This window comes from Apaloderma vittatum, unplaced genomic scaffold, assembly GCF_000703405.1.
Source record: "Apaloderma vittatum isolate BGI_N311 unplaced genomic scaffold, ASM70340v1 scaffold13328, whole genome shotgun sequence".
Lineage (NCBI taxonomy): Eukaryota > Metazoa > Chordata > Aves > Trogoniformes > Trogonidae > Apaloderma > Apaloderma vittatum.
The window spans coordinates 96,526-114,193 of NW_009729177.1; the positions used below are offsets into that span (position 1 = coordinate 96,526).

At 40.2% G+C, this 17,668-nt stretch overlaps 1 protein-coding gene across 1 annotated transcript in view; it reads left to right on the plus strand.

Annotated features, from left to right (window-relative positions):
* LOC104277656 overlaps positions 1–17,668 on the plus strand; it is a gene marked incomplete at its 3' end in the record, with an annotated part of 54,559 nt that overhangs the window by 25,894 nt on the left and 10,997 nt on the right. The gene's annotated exons all lie outside the window — the stretch shown is intronic.

Consider the following 17,668-nt stretch of genomic DNA (forward strand, 5'->3'; position numbering starts at 1 on the left):
TTAGTGCCTCTGCTGAAGTCTGATGGGCTTCAAATAAACTGAAGGCTTTTGAACCCGGGAGCCTAAGCCCTCCTGCTGCTAAGGAAAGGTTTATAGACTAGTTCTTTTCATTATCGCTTTATAAATGGCATTGTTTGAAGCAGCGTGTGCTGCAGCTTGAATAACAACTTGGAGGATGTTAGTTAATTTGCTGTTTGAGAACTAGTGTCTTTTCAAGCGGCTTTTGGGGGGTTCAGGTAGCTGTTACTGTTTGAGGTAGATGGGAAATCTTTCCTTAACAAATGTTATCACACCTCATACTCAAGTCTGGACACCATCCACGGCATGTATGCAGACCTTTAGGGCTACAGATACGCAGTGTCTTTGGCTCTGTGAGTAGATGTGATGCTGATACAACTTATGGTGAGCCTGGCACAATTCTTCAGGTCCTTCCACAGGTTGACAAAGACAGAACCTCCCCCAGATGCAGTGCAGAAGTGCCAGACTTTAAAAGTATCTTCTTGAAAGCGCTGCTCTTTCCTCCATAACACCTTACATTCTCTTTTTCTTCCAAACCACATTTGATGCAGATACCTATAAGATCTGTGCTTTCTCTGGGTTTGGGTCTCCTTTCTTGATACTACAGTTTCCTCATGCTTGCTGTGCTATTTCTGGCCCTCTCTTACTCCCCACCTATGCAATAAGTAACTAGGGACCAGGGTAGCCTTTTTGTACAGTATCTGAACAAGCATGTCCTGATCTTTGTGGTGGTGCTAGCTCAGGATGAGTGTGCAGAGGAGGGTGATTTCTAGGATTTGAGAAGAAAACAGATGTGCACTCAAAGAACTGAAGTAAGGTGAGCACTCTCTGTGGCACAGGTGATGCTCATCAGAGAAGCTCTGCGAGTATGGATCGGTTCAGATTGGATGTTAGGAAGAAGTTCTTCCCCATGAGGGTGGTGAGACCATGGCACAGGTTGCTCAGAGAGGGGGTGGAAGCCCCATCCCTGGAAGTTTTTAAGATCAGGTTGGATGGGGCTCTGAGCAGCCTGATCTAGTGGGGGATGTCCCTGCCCATGGCAGGGGGTTGGAACTAGATGATCGTTAAGGTCCCTTCCAACCCTGACAATTCTATGATTCTATTCATGATGGCTTTAAACTGACCAGTCATCCTACAAGTAACTGAGAAGGTGCTCTGGGTGAGCAGAAGTCTGTTGCAAACCTCCCTAGCATGTGACAATGGCTGCTTCTCATCGAGGAGGTCCTCTGCTGTGCTGGGTTAGAGGCCGAGGTGTACAGCATGCCGTGTGGCTGGAGAGCCCCGAGCCGTGGAGGGTCCTGCAAAGCAGCTCGAGCCACCCAGTCAGATGTTGCACAGAGCGACCAAAAGAAAAGGAGGCCCGGCAATAGCAAAGTATTCAAAATATTTTCTTGTTCTGTTTTTACAAGTGAAAGTATAAACACATGTGTGTGAGTGAGAATGATATGACACCAGATTATGACTCTTTCTGAGTCTTTACCCTCAATTTCCTCTTGCCACATTTACACGCTGAAATGCATGCATGTGGACCAGGATGCTTGTCACTCATGTATCCATCCAGCCTGAGGAGCTATAATCAGCATTCAGATATTACAGCAGCAGTTTTTACATTGGTTGCAGTAACTCATTGTTGCTAATTTAGTTGTATGAGATGTTAAATTCTTGAAATCGACCCTGCAGGTAGTCTCCAAATGTATATTTCATGATGAAAACTAAAGACAAACGGAATGGGCTTTTGGGGGTGCAGAGTGGGAGAGGAAAACCCAACTGCAATAGCAAACAACAAACAAAAAGTCGCAAACCCAAATGACAACCATGGCATCTTTGTGTAAATGTAACATTCTTCTGCAGTGTTTACAGTCCAAATGCTGGGGCACTGGAGAGGGTAGGCGATTGGAAGTGAGGCAAAACTTCCTTCAGTATTATTTACTATAAGTGCCTGTTGCTTTTTACTTCATTGTCCGAGCTGAATGCAAAACACCATGAAAATAAGCAAGTCAAAATGACCAGGAAAAAAAAAAAATCTTTTTGCTTTTGCAGTGGTGATGGTGCAAGTAATTGTCTTTTAAATATCTGGGGTCTGAGTCTCATTTGCTCTGCTCTGGCATCTTGACAAAGCTGTAGCATGGGTGTAATGATGTGCCAGAGCTGTGTGAAAAGGCCTGAGTGTATGAAGAGAAAGGAATTTATGATTTTCAGACCTGACAGTGCCCTTTAAGCTAACCATGGAGGGACTTGGCTTGTTCTGCTATGTATTGCTTTATCTCTGGCTACTAAGGGTTACCATTGTCATTTGTTGAATGTGTAATAGGATTTAGAGGTGGATTAGGCTAAATATTTTGGCTTTGAAAGTTTTTGTTTTGTTTTGTTTTTCTTTATTTTCATGGAACAGACCTCTTTTACTGCCTGCACAAAGAAGGTTGTACAGTTTAAACAAAACTTAATGGAAATTCTTGAATGAGGCGGAGATGCTGCAGTTCAAATACATTCATTCTGTTTTCGTGGTAATGTGGCATCATCATGACTACAGTTTGTTGTTTCTTTTTTTCTGGTTGATGTGTAGCCAGGCAAGATTCTGACTTAAAATCTTAGGATTCAGACTCCCAGACCAGGCTTTTTTTTTGAGAATCATTATCACTCCAACTGGGCAAGGAGACGCTTTATGGAACAAATAAACCAATAAAAATAAACAGAGAGCTCACAGTATTTTTTCATGTTTTCAATCCCATGACATTATGTTTTTCATATCTATATTAAGCATGTGGGGCTGAAAGTTACCATAGGTCATAGGCTTTTTCTTATTTCCTGATTTCTAATACTGTATTTCCTTTTTTTTTTCATAAGGGAGTAAAAGTTGTTTCAGACAGGGCACAACAATTTTCATAAACCCCCTAAATTCAGAGTAATAACAATTCAGGCAGCTAGGATATGTCTTAAAAGGATTACTAAAGCGTGTTTACCATCACATTAATCCTGTTCTTTTGATCTTCTCTAGCCTGGGCTGAATTTTGCTCACTTTAAAACTTCACTGTGATTGAGGAAGAGAGAGAGAATGGACATTTCTTGTTTCTAAAGATCATGTCCAAACGCATAGTAACTCTGCCTCAAGAGTTCCTTCTGCTTCTGCCATTGCCTGCAGTACCTTTCCTGGTCCTTTCAGTGCAAGGTCATCAGTAGAGGCCCCAGGCAGATATTTTTGTAGCCAGACAGGCACAATGCTGTAACCTGTCCTGGCTGCATGCCTTGTAAGATCAGACACGATTCCCTCATCTGCGCTGTAACCTCTGGAAGGCATTTTCATCTCGCACACAATCCAGGGAGTTGTTGCATTTCGACCGAAACAATCACAGAAAATACAAACCAGAACCCCATCACTGCACTGCGTTATTCAAATGAGAGGTCAAATTACCCCCACTGATGTAAGTAGGGTTGCCAAGGTCTAAATGAAGACACAGCCTGGCCAAAGGTCTGTTTCTAATGTGGGGTGTAAGGGTTGGTAGGTCTTGCATCTAATATCAAACAGCTGCAAGACAGTACCAGCTCTGCTGGAAAATATGCATTCATATATAAAAAAAACTTCCCCCCCCAAAAAAAATAAAACCCAGCAACCTCAAATCTTAATACATTATTTAGACCTTGCCAGCAAAAAACTGGAAGTTTAACTGATCATTGTTGCCTGCTATTTTAGTTTGTGTTCCCTGTATCAGATTATATAGGTGCATTAAAGGATGCTAAAGGATTTCAGTATAATGCTCGTGCTGCTTCTCCCCTTGCTCCGACATCCCCGCCCTCTCAAGGGCCTTTGCAAAAATGCAAGCTCAATTTCTCTACTATTTTCACCCCTGTAGATCTGCAGCCGTTTCTCTTCGCTTGCCTTTGCTAACAGAAAGCAAGCTCAAGATACGAGTTTTGTGTACTGTTAGCCTGAGCAAAACGATAGCTCACTTTTTAGTCCTTAGTTTCATTTTGCAGTGCAGCTTTTGGTGTCCTAAGATTATATGAGAAGACACTGTTATAACTGTAATCACTCAGGAACTCAACTCCAGACCTACAAATACATTGTTCAGAGATTGTTAATGGCCAGCAAAGTATTCTTTTTCTGAATTGCTGCCAAGTTTCAAAACTGCATGTGTCATCTTATCACGTACTATACATTAAGCGTTGGTCATGTAAGTCAGATCTGCCCTATGGGTATTTTAAATTGCAAACATAACTTTTTGGAAACTCTATTGTAATGCTCTTTATTTGGCTTGGTTTCTAAATCAACATACTTTGTTCATACCAGTTCAATTGCTTTTTCCTTATTCTTTACCACTTCTAAATCCTTTAGCTGAACAAGAAACAAAGATCAAGTAATTTGTTAGGTAGCTGAGCATCTAATGCTGTCTAAACTCTCTATAAAATCTGTAGTAGATTTACGGTATGCCCTTTTTCTTTTTTCATGTGTAACCAGTACAGAAGTGGAATGTAATACAGCTTGCAAGTTAGCCATGAAAGAAACATGACTTTTTTTTTTTCCCACTGAGTACTGGCAATAGTGAGCATAAGACATTGAAGATAATAATAACAATAACCTCAGAACATTTGAGTTTATGCATCTTTCTTCTGCTGTATAGCTTTGCAGTTTGGCTGATACCTGCTGGGTAACACAGCTCTTTGTGAGGATGTAATCCCTTGTATTACATCTTTGAAGTTTCAGATCATTGCGAGTTTCCCCTCCCGCCTGAGACCGACTGACTGTGCTGCACTACAACAATGCTCCGTGCCTGTTTTGGATTTCCCGTGTAGTGACTGATTCTATACACAGCCACTCTCTAAATTCCCAGATCAACGGCAGGACTGTCAGGATATGAGGCAGCGTGGTGCATCAGAACCTGACACGGTTGTTTCTCCCTGGGACGGAATCTATTGAGGGATTTTTGAGATCATTTTTTTTATGCCACCTGTCAGAGTACTAGAGATAGAAGATCTGGATGTGCAGGTGAAAGCTGCTTTGAATGTAAATAAATAGAATTATCACCAAAAGTTACGGGCTGATAAATGTATTACATGCAGAATATATTTGTGAGGTACAAAAAAAAAAAAGCTGTGAGGAAAGCACAAGTATAGAAAAGTTAATTATATTTTTTAGAGAAAGGAACTGTAACACCTCAAAGCACAGAAGATTAAAGTAGTACTTCAAGCCATTCTATTTCAGTGAATTAATGTATATATAAATCTATTTTCACTGGAAGTTGGAGAGACCATTTATTTCACAAATACTAGTGTTATCCTCGGAAATGGAATTGTAAAAAATGATTATTAAACATCACACTTTAGGTTTTAACCTAGCTCCAGTTCCAAGGGACCAAACACAACCTAGCTCTGAGAGGCAAATTAACATTGTGCTGAAATGGCTTCTGCCAGACAGGACGCTATAGCACTGGCCTGCTTTAAGCTACAACCAGAGCAACAAACCTTGTTGCCATCAGTCCATGTCCACAGCATGTCAAAGTCAAGATTTCTTTGCAGTGCAGGTAAAAGGGGCTGCTCCTACCGTGGGGACAGGGTGGCTTCTGCTGCTGTAGCAGTTAACATGGAAACTCCCTCGGCTCTTGCTGTCTCTGGAGGAGCAGCCCCAGCACAGGGACCCTCCCTGGCTGCAGCCACCAGCCTGGCTTGACAGGGCTCTGCTGCAGATGAAGTAGGCTGAGAAGCAAAACTCATCTCCAAGGCACCCTGGTTTGTTCATGCCTGGAGCTGGTCCTGCTTCAAGAAAGAAAAGTCTGGGCAGACAGAGAAGTGCATTAGATGGTGATTGCTTACTGTCATAGCCTGATCTTTTGTTTTTAATGTTAGTTAGAAATGCAAGGTGTAGCTGGCTGGAAACTGATTAAATAAGAGAAGGAGCCAAGCAAAATTGCTAATCCTCTTGTAATGATGGGAAAAGAACGCTTAATATGAAAGAAAAATTATTTATCAATATCACTTCCCTATCTTACACCCAGCAAGGATCTCCACATAGTTTTCCTCGAAACATATGTTAACTTGAGAAAAAAAATGGAGTATCCCCATTCTCTGTGTATTGAGACATTTGAAGTCAAGAGTATTTTGGTAGTATTTCCAGAAAAGCAACCCATCAAAATGTGTTTGAAACTGGAGATGTGCTGAGTGTTTTCTAGTCTTCCTTGAATGGGGTTTGCCCCCATAAAACACAGAATGAGAAGAGGAATCAAAAAAGAGCTGAGAAATGGTACAGAGTATCCTGGTCGGAAACTCACATGTGCCAAAACACTGGGGTGGTGAGATGAATCACTTTTAGGAAACTAGTATGTAGAAACCAGATTTCTCTTGGTGCTTTCAATCCTTGGAAATATCAGCTACCTATTTTGTTACTTTGCTGACTTAAGAAGGCATTACAATATTCTTGGGTACGCTTGCCCCTTTTCTTTCTGAATACTGAAGCAATTTGGTTGATGTTTTTCAATGCTCAGCGTTCCGTTGATTGATATGTTGTTGTACTGGGTTGGGAAAATGTTCTGGTTACAGTTAAATAACATAGAATGTGTGGACATGATTCATTCCTATCACTTACTCTCATTTTACTTGATCAAAGAAGCTACACCAGAATAAAAGCAGCAAAGTTGCAGTGAATCAAGCACACATGTAAAGCAGGAAAAAGTAATAGTTTTTAGTAAGATATGAAATTACTTTGGTGTATTATCTAAACTACAATGAAGTGTACATTTTTCATGGAAATTAAAGATATACATAATGTGATACAAATTCCACCATAAGAGGCATAAAATTTACTTAGAACAAATGGTGGAAAGACACTAGATCTATATTTTTAAAACTCTGTTGTAGATTTTAATAATAACTTTCTCAAAGTTTGCCCCTTTGAAAGAAAACATCTGTTACAGGTGCTATTTTTTTCTTGTATTCTCCCATGTAGTGTGAACTGAATCTACTTGTGTTTACCCAGTCCAAAATAATTTTCAGTGTTCACCTTTTTAAAATCTTCACTATGTAAAAAAAAAAAAAAATCTCGTATAAACCAGGAGTATCTGCTGTTAGTTATATGAGTGGAGAAGAAACCTGTCATCTATTAAACTATCAAAATTGAAGCAAAATCATTAGGGAGTAAACAGTCGTCTTCCTTTCCAGCATCTGCTGTCTGATGTAATGAGAATGGTGGACTGACACGCTGCTTACATTACTTACGTGACTTGTGGAAAGGATCACTATCCAAGCAGAGCAAAAAATAGACACTGATCTAAAACTTCGTGAAAATTTGAACTTCCAGTTTTGTTTGTTTTGCCAGCCCAGCATCCCACAGTTGTGTTGTCTTTGCTATTGTAGTCTTCTACACAGACTGAGCTGCCTTTTAACAGATTAATTAATACTAAGCAAAGTAATTTATTTGTGTCTCTTTTCCCACGCCTTACCCTTCTCAGCTTGTGATGTACTTCTTAGGTTAATTTGTGAGTGAAATATAAGGTGTTTTCACATACTACCTGCCCTGCTGTGGACTAGGGGCTCAAGTTCTCTCAGTCTGTGCCTTTCTCAGGGCTCTCTTTTCTTGGCATATGTGTGGAACAGGCTGCCCAGGGCAATGATGGAGTCACCATCCCTGGAAGTATTTAAAAGATGTGCAGATGTGATGCTTAGGGACATGGTTCAGTGGTGGACCCGGAATCGCTAGTTTAATGGTTTGATCTGATTATCTTAAAGGTCTTTTCCAACCTAAACAATTCTGAGTGATTGCTCCTCAGTGGTCCCAGAGGGTTTCATCTGGCCTGCAACCTGTCTCCTCTAAGCTTCTGTCACAGTCTCTAAGGGCTGTCATGGACAAATTGCCCAGGCAGTAGCAACCTTTTCTCAGCTGCCTTCTTTCCAGCTGTGGTTCTGGGCTGCTCAAAGTTATTCTTGCAAACTGGTGCTGTGGGAAGTCTCTGTGCAACGCATCATGTTGCAGAACTCATGTTGCTTCTCCTCAGGCTAACCAGGCAGGCGTATTCAGCAAACCCTCTTCTTTCTGGAGTTGGACCTTCTCTATTATGTCGGGTCAGAGGTTCATCCACACGCCCTGGGTGGAAAGACGGTACACAGTCCTTCTCTGCAGGTGGGAGAGTTGGTATTGTCCTCCTACCAGAAAGCGTGGTCACCAAGTTACAAGTAATGGGAGGAAAATGTCACAGTGACTGTTTCTAAAGCTTATAAAGATGTTATGTTCAGGCAACATACATTTTATTATAACTGGATCTTACTATGAGTAATATTTCCTAATTAACCACAGGGAAGCATGAGCTTTGCAGGCTGAAAGACTGAGCATAGGAAATGTCCCAGGTCTGTTTCCAATCAAATTTATGTTGTTGTGAATTGCTTGCTTTTGCCAAAATTTCAGGGGTAGCTAGTCTTAGCCATTACCCAGGGGGGCAAGGAAGATACTCCCAGTTACATCCTTGTAACATCTCTGGAGCTGTACCTGTGTTTCTTAGCAAAGATTTTTTTCTGCAGAATCAGAACATGCTTCTGAGCGGGCATGGGAATGGTGGACGATCTCATCACCTCTACCCTCCTTAGATCTATTCTAAGGGTTTTTGAGCTCACCGGGGACTGTCTTTCCACTTCATGTAGACCCTGGTGGGTCATGAATCTGGAAACTGAACTTTCGCACGCAGCTGAGGATGGATTTGTAATAATGAAAACCTTCAGCTCTTAAAAAAAGTTTTTTTGAAATATTCCCTGACGGAAAATAGTTGTTTTTTTTTTTCTTGTGTAGATCAGGCCAAACTTTGACTGTGTAGACACACAACAGTGAAGAACCTGGGGAGCCATCAGCATATGCTCTGTGTTACAAATGGAGCAGCAATAGCCATGTAGACAAGTACCAGTGCAGCTGTGTGCAGATGCAATTGAAAATATCGAGGAGGGAAGAAGAAACTGGAGTGTGGTTACCAGATTTACTCTGGGTCAGGCCAGGCTATGTGTCAATGAACTTCATGGTCCAACACAGGATGAAAAAAAGGGCAGCATTTAGCAGAGTTAATGCATGAGAGGGCTTGACTGGAGTACTCATTTTAGTACCTTTCTCCTTCATGGCAAATCTGTGGAAATAATCCTATTATATCTAGGAGATGAATAATATTTTTTTTCTGGCTTGTGGCTATTCCACAACCAAGGATATGACAATCGTTTGTGAAAATTAGCAAGTGTCTACCTTAATACAATTACAATAATTGAAAACTCTTAAAAGTTGTACTGGGGTTTTTCAGTGTCAAAACTAAAACCTGCTGTTGTCTGTATTAGTGTAATTAGTTATTAGTATCAGTGTAAAGAAAGATTTTTTAATATTAACAATAAGGTATGAGCATGTTTGTGTACATCCACATAGAAAAAAAAATAATTCTAATAAGACCAAAGAAATTGGCAAGTTTTCCAAGTCAGATCTGTCACCAAATCAGTGGGATATTCAAGTGTCCATCAAGATTGGGTCTTGTTTGTACCTGAATTGCTGGACAGAGCTGTCTTTTTGTTCTGCACATGAGTTCTCACATCACCTTTCACAAGACAGTTCTCAGCCCACAATCATGACATGGAAACCCCCCTGCAGTATTCGGTGCAGGAGGCTCGCTGCTTTGGCACGGGCAGAGCTGACCATATCTGTAGTAAGCTTCATGCTCTGAGAAGAAGGCAAAGCGGGGAGCACAGAAGTCTTGACTAGCAAAGACATGCTGCAAGAGCCCATGTCACAACTTTGTGGGTCGTCATTTCTTTCTCCTGAAAAGAAAAAAGAAAAAGAAAAAAGAAACACCGAGGTTTTTCTTGCTTTACTTTCTTATTTGGGGGTGAACTAGTGACCCAAGCACACTTTTGTGATCCTGCCTTGGAGTCATTGGTTGCACCACGTGTCAGAGTCGCTGTGTTCCTACAGCTGTGCCAACGCACCAGCGCCGTGAGCAGCTCTGTGCAGTGGGCACCTGCTGAGCCAAAGATTTGAGATGAATAGCACCCATATTGATTTGCCTATAATGGAGTGGAAAAGAAAAATGTGCAGGTTTTGTTGCAGGTATTTTCATGGGGTATTAAATTGGTGGATTAGTTGCAAACAGCAGTACTGATAAAGTCTCCTGTCCATCTTGATGGTTGGGCCTTTCTATTAAAATGACACATAAATAACCTATTATGTCCCCCACCCATGGAAATTCAAATGCACCTGTCAACTTGATAAAGCACTTGCCTGGAGGGAAGCATTGTTTACATTTTCACTCCATTCTTCAGAAAAAGTGAGATTCTAATTATTTTTCCCACTGTAAATTAATGCTGACTATGATGGTTAGCATATCTCTGTATTGTTATATCTATGCAAAAGTTAAATAATAGAACTGATCCATCATGTATTATGCAATGTGCATTTTTATGGCAGGCTTCCTTCTGATCTTATTATGCCTTTCTTCATAAATACTTACTTTTTTTTCCCAGCAGCTGGGGGAATCTTTGTTGACTGCTGGTTCAGAAGTTGAAATCTGTCCTGTGTGAAAAGGAAAATGCAATTTACATGTTTATCAAATGCTGAACTCTGCTATCTTCTGAGAAGGAAAAAATAAGGATATAAAAGTACACTCTATTAACATTAAGCTTCTTTATAACAGACAATTGGTCGCGGCACACTGAACCGTTTTTCTACAAACCAAGAACATAAAATTCAAGAATTATTTCTGGATATCTTAATAACTTTTAATTCAGGAAGGGCAAACTAGTTAAGGTGAAATCAAATATGAGTAAAATCTTTCTTTCTTGTCTAAAATTGTGCCACGCTTTTTCCTAAAACTTGAAGCTGAACCATAAACCATTTGTTAGGGTTCCCAGCAGTTAGTTTTACTTTGTTTGTACAATTTTTTTTTTGGATGCATTTCATGGTTCCTGCTTGAACTGCAGGCAGAACTGCTGAAATACCACAAAGGGGGCAGTTTTTGCAATACTGTGCTACACGCGGGAAATATTATTGTCAGAAGAATTTTTGCTATCTGGTTTCTTAACTCAATCAGGGACAAAGGCATTGCTTAGAGGCTCTTGGTACACCCGGAGAACCCCGGGAGGCAGCCTGATCTTGCAAGTTCTTTTGACAAGTTTTGCAGACCCAACTGGTTTGCATACCCTGTTTGAAGGCTTATGCAAACTGTCCTGAACCTTTGACCCTTTGTCTGCTTGCTACAGTAGATTTCCACTTCTAGATTTCTAGATAAGCATCAGTGCCAGGCATGGTGGAAGGGTTTTCAAGTGCCAGAAATAAAAATCTGGTTCAGAAAAAAGAAGGGGTGAACTGACGGCAAGAAAATATCTTAGCAATAGAGACACTTTTGGATTTGGTTCCCTCGAGCTTGCAACTGGGGTGCTGGCCCTATGGAGGCAGAATAAAGATCCTTGGGGTGAAGATACCATAGGGGATGGGAATGAAGGAATGTCAACCTTGACTACAGAAGAAGACTTAAACCTTTGTCATCTTCATTTTCTCTCTTCCCTTCTTTTCTGCAGTGAGACCAGCATTTGTTTTACTGCCATAAAAAATTCCTACACGGATATGCCAGGTCCTTCCAACTACTGCCCCTCCTGCCACGATTGGGAAACTTTTTTCTTTTAGATCTCCCTCGAGGTCTCCCTCGGAAGTGAAGTCTGCAAGAAACCAGCCAATTACTGGTGATCATTTGGAAAAACAGATAAGATAATTTAGGGATAGTTAAAGCAAATAGCCACATATGAGTGCTAATGTGGCTATTGCTTTGATCTTTCCATAGGTCGTTAACTATTCGTTCTTCAGGCAGTGCATTTCCACCTGCCTGTACAATAGCTGGAGCGATGGGGTGGCAGCGTGAGAGTTTCTAGAAGCCTCTGTGGTAAACCTGCTTGCAAATAATTAGTATCCAGATTGGATTAGTCAGTACACACATTGTAGCTTTTGAAAAATCAGAGAAAAATTACAATGTTTCTAAAGCAGGGGTGACCACCCTTCTCGGATTTTTGTATATATTTTACCAAAAGTGTTGATGTTTCACTTTCTTTCTCCTAACATCCTTCCACTTGCTTGAGAAGAAAGCTGGATCTGAGCAGGCAAATTAGGAAAATTTTGATTCTTGGGGAAAACTCATAACAGTTTTGCTATTGTTTAAGGATAAAAATTTTAAAATCCAGAGTTGATCAGGTATCCAACGAAAGACACCCTCCAGAAGTGTGCAATTCATTATATGCTCTGCCCCACTGGCACAGGGATACACAACTCTTCTGCCTTCCCACGAGGAAATTTTGTCGAGCTCAATAAGACACAACTAGAAGCCAACAGTCCAATGTATTTAAGTTCTCGTCTGCTTTACTGCCAATGTAGTGATCTGGCTTTAAAAGTGTTATTTAGTTACCAGGAACAGATCTGTCCATCTGCAATAAGTTACAGGTGAGTAAAAGCGTGTCTTATCCCTAGACATTCTTCTTGTACATACATGGTCTTGGACATGGTGGATAAAACTTAGGAACGCAGGATTCTGCCTTTTAATTATCTTTTCTCTGCATTTAATCTTTTAAAACAGTAAAAGTATAACAGAAAATGTTCATTGCAAATAGGTTACTTGACAAGCTTAGCTCCTTTGTTTGCTGTTTACAGATTCTTTTAGAACCATGTTGTTTTTCTACAGATCTGTCAGGGTTATTTTCACAAATTTTTGCAGAATGTCTTCTGTGGGCAAATTTTATCCCATAAGATGAACTGCTTCGTTGATCTATTTACTATTTGTTGTTTCTGGTGTATATTTGGTCACTAAAGTCATATAGTATTATTTCTGCTTTCTGACTGCATTACATTTGTAAACAGATGAAGTAATGAATAACAAATGTTGATGAGCAGATAATGAATAGCAGACACTCTTATTTACACAGATCTGCCCTTGTATGCATTGAGATCCTGACTTCCACAGGGAAAATAGCTTTTCCTAAACACTTTTGTGTATAAAATCCTGTCTGTCTGAGGTTACTGAAGATGCTTTCTTAAGTAACTGATTCCATCATCCCTTATAAATTTGGGAAATGAGGCGTGGAGAGAAATTTCTCTTACCTATGCGAACCTAACCCATTCTAGGCTTGGAATACAGCAGGATTCCTTGGAATAGAAAGGGAATGTATTTTATCTCCTTTCCTTAGGGCAAATCAATGGACAAAGGCACTGCTATTCACAAGGAAATGCAAGAAAGCTGTGGCCTTCAGTTTTCACTTGCTAAGGTTTTTACTGAATTGGCTATCAGTTTTCTATGACTTAATACGAGATGAATTTTTTTTAAAAAAATTATTGTTTGGAAGAGTCTGTTTCTGTGTTTGTATGTTATTTATGGACGAATGAAATGTGGAGACTTAAAACCATGTCAGATTTAGATCTGAGATGATGGGATGGTAAGTAGCAGACTACATTAGCAATGGATGCATGGTGGCTAAGAAATAGGTGACTGCACTTTGCAGTATCTAAAAGATTGAAATCATCCCCTAGAAAAGATCCGTGTCGCTGTTCATTTGGACATATCCATAAACATGATGTTATCGCAATTCAGAAACAAAAAGCTCCTCCATTGTTTCCCAGTGTTACAATGCTGAGCGGCTTGTCATAAATCTACTCTGGGATTTCTCCTCAGTGATTTTACAAAGAGGTTATTCTCTGTATATGGTTATTTTCATCATTCAGTCTGTCCATGTCAGTTTATTAAATAAATCAGGGAAGACTGTAACAACAATGCTTCAGGCATTCATAATTTGACTGAAATAAACAATTCCCAGATACTACTGGTCCATTATGTTGGTCCATTATGTTCACAAATAGGACGATTTGGAAACAAGTTATCATCTGTCTTCAGAGTTACTGCAAGTAGTTGTAGGAGGGGGTATCGCACCAGTTTGAAGGTGTTTGCCGCCAATCTGGCTCCGTAGGTCGGGGCACGGCTGTTACACCACACATGCCTGGTGGAAGTTCTCTGCCCACAGCAAACCAAAGGACTTTGTGAACCCAGGACATTTACAGGCTTTATTATTGCCTCAGGCATGAGAGCACATGCTATCACCCCACCAAAGTATGTTGTGTATGTATAAATATATGTATATGCTTATATTATACACTTAAGGAGTAAATGTGCTGGTGTAACTGGTCATGATTTTCTCATGGCGATATGACTTTTGGCAGTCCTAGTAACTTCTCTTGTTCCTGCCTTTGCTTTCTGTATCTCCTATTTCATAATTTATTTGAACCGAGCTCATTTTCACTTCTTGCAAAGTACCCTGTTGTTCCTAGAGCGACTCCAAAAATCTTCCCTGCTGTCACAGCTAGTTCTGCATGAGGTTCAATGGTAGCATCACCCAGACTTGGATGTGCCACCAAGTGGGTTTTTAGGCATGTCCATGAGAATTCTTCTTTTCCCTGAGTTACTGGCAAGGTTTTTAGCAACACAATGTCAGACATGGGGTTTGCAATAGTTAAGGGGTGCTGAGCTTCCCTCAGAGGTTAATACTAGCCAGCTTTTGTGTTTTTAATTGTAGAGCTACACTGACTTAACAAAGATTGCCTCCAGGACAGCAATTCCCATATTTACAACTCTTACCACAGAAAATGCACTTAACCATGTTTATGGAAGTTACTTGAAGTAAATAGAGCACCCTCGACTTTTGATGTCTTTTTTTTCTATAATTTCAACACTTTTCCCCTTTTGCCTAAAGTTAACAGCTTGTAACTTTTGCTAGTTATTTGTCATGACCAGCTTGCAGTTCTGCCCATTCTCAGCTGGTTGATTTGGTCCGTATTGCTCATTTTATGTGTTTTCTTTGAATGATCCTTTCAAAGATTTTTTTAATACATTTTGCAATGCATGAAGCTGGAATTGATTCACATGACATAGCTGATAACACTGCAAGCAGTTAAGAATCAGTGCTACTCAATCAAGTGCTTCGACACACATGGATAAGTATATTTCTCAACTTTTTAAAAAGAATTTTTATACCGATGTCTGTTTTTAAGACACTTAAAGTCACTCTTCCTCTCATTTCCACTGTAGCTCAGAAAATTTGAGGAATTCCTTTCTTCCTTTCTTCTTTGCAAAAGCTATCAAACAATATAAAACCTCGTAGTGCCTTTAAGCACTAGCATGGCATTTTCTGTACCCTGACCTTAGAAATATTAATACTAGTTGGTTCTGTGTATATAAATATACATTTATTAATATATTTGAATTTAAAATGTTATAATAGTCTACTTCAATGACGTATTTCTATGCACTTGGTATGGCATGATATAGTTATGCAACAAAGTACATTTGTATTTTTACTCACAAATGTATTTTTGTCTTTTGTTCCAGGTTATGTACTGTAATTTCCAAAGGGTGACATAATTTACCTTCTTTGTATTAAAGGCATGTTCCATTCCTTCAAAAGTCTGTGTATTTTTACGTCACGCTGTGCGTTAAAGGAGCAGTGATTGAAATTATTGTTGTCAAGGAAGAATGTATTAAAATTATTAATAAGATTTAAACCCACATGGGACTTACTGAATCATCTGATCTGACCTAAATTTATGACCCTTCCTCCCAGTGCTTCCCCTTGCACAAAGACGGAAGGATCGAAAGGAGAAAAAACCACCACAATAAAGACCAGTGAAAATTGTATATTTGCATTAGGTCGATGTAACATTTTGTGATTATAATAGCATAAACAAATAAACTATAAGGGCATTCACATCAAACCTCATTTCAAGCTGAACTGTTAAAAAGCGATTAACAGTCTCGCACTCCTGCTTTAATTAAGTTACGTTGTGAAATATTCAGCATTTGGACCTGTTCTGGCCTGCCTCTTTTATCACTGAATTACCATCCCTAATGTGTTTTTCTGCTGAAAGATGAATTTCATTTAAGGATTACTGTACACTGCTCTGGCATTTTGTGGTTTCTTGTCAGCCTTTGTGAATCTAGATCATAGCTAACTTCAGTTCTCTGACATGTCCTATATGCACAGTCTTTTGACTAGCCTGTCTCAGCAGATTTATTAACTCGTATTGTATTCCTGTAGAAATGAATGGACGTTTTTGATTAACTTAATGATAGAAATTTCAGATGACAGTAGAGTTTACTTTTGGAGCTTACTCCAGGTTACGCAGGCCACAGCAGCTCTCTAGCAACCTATCACTTCACAGAAATGCATTTTGAAACTTTCAAGGCAGTGGATATCTGTCTCCTAGCGAGGAGGGAATTGCATGGTCCTTCGGAGCTGAGGTGTCTAAATCCGCAGCCACCTCCAGTGCTGCTCTGTCCTCCCCCGGAGTTGGTTTTCAGCTGTTATATTCCACTGCCTGTTACAGAGCCCACCTTCAGGCAAATTCATGCTGCCAGGTGACTTTGAGGAAGGGTCGATAAGTGATGCTCCAGCCAAGTGTCCCGTTTCCCTTCTTTCTACTCACGCCTGTGCTGGACCAAGACGATGCAGCTCAGCACGGCACCGTCAGTTTTGGTGATGCTTTTTCACCCTCAGCTTGCTGATTATCAGGCTGCGCTTTTATGGAGGAGGTGCAAATCAATATTGTTACGTTGTCTCAGCTAGCCACATAAATGTCCTGAGAGGGACTTTACCAGACCTTTAAATACAATGATGCATCAGGTGGGTTTATTTACTCCCACTACCCTGCAGATCTGTCAGGGTGGGTGGCCAGGCAGAGCTGCCCGATGCCATACCTGGTCCCGTATGGATATGGTGCCACAGAAATGGCACTTGTCCTGTCCTTGTAGCTGCTCTGTATTTCTAACAAGTTGTACAGAATGAAAGCCTTTTAACTGCAGAGACTTTGGTGTGGGAAAATCAGACTGTGCATGTTTTACCTTAAATTTCAGGTGACCTTTCTTTGTTTGAAAATGTATAAAAATCATTTAGGACTGATGCAAATGAAAGCTGGCACTAAAATGAAGTTTCCTGTTGTTCTGTCACTCCTGGAAAAGAGTTGGAGATAATTTCCTGCGTGTGCTCTTGCTTTCTCAACTCGCCTAAAACCAATCCTCTCCTAAGGCAGTTGCTCAGAATAGCTGCGTGCACGTCAGGATCGTGGCGTTGGCACGCTGTGCTAGTTACGGGATTCCTTGTAATGCGTAAGAACAGCTGAGGGAACGTGAACTGGAACACAAGCAAACTGAGCTAAATCTAATCTGTCCCATGTTGGGGGGAGGGGGGAAAGAATTGTGTTTAGTGATTTTGGGATCTCTTGTAACATTCTGAGCTCTTCTTTCCAGCAGAAAGAAACAGGAAAGCTATGCAAGAAGGTTTTGATGCATCTATTTTAAATTAGAGGTTTTTTACGGCTAGCTTCATGAGTGAGTTCCAATCATTTCAGCTTGTGCAATACATTTACTTGAAAGAAAAAGGCATGTGCTAGACCAATGAAAGAGTTATTTCTTCTGCAATAAGTAGAAGTGTTTGGTAATAAGAGCATGGCAGTGTATTGTAAGGATGTAACAATATTACTAATCCCTTCTTACTGTGAACAGGAGTAGCATCTCATGGGAGAAAATGAGTGACACAAAGGTCTTGCAAAAGTGAAGGGTTAAAAAGCTTGCGCTTCAGTGGGAGTATAATAATAATGCTTCTCATCATCAGTTCTAGTTAAGGATAA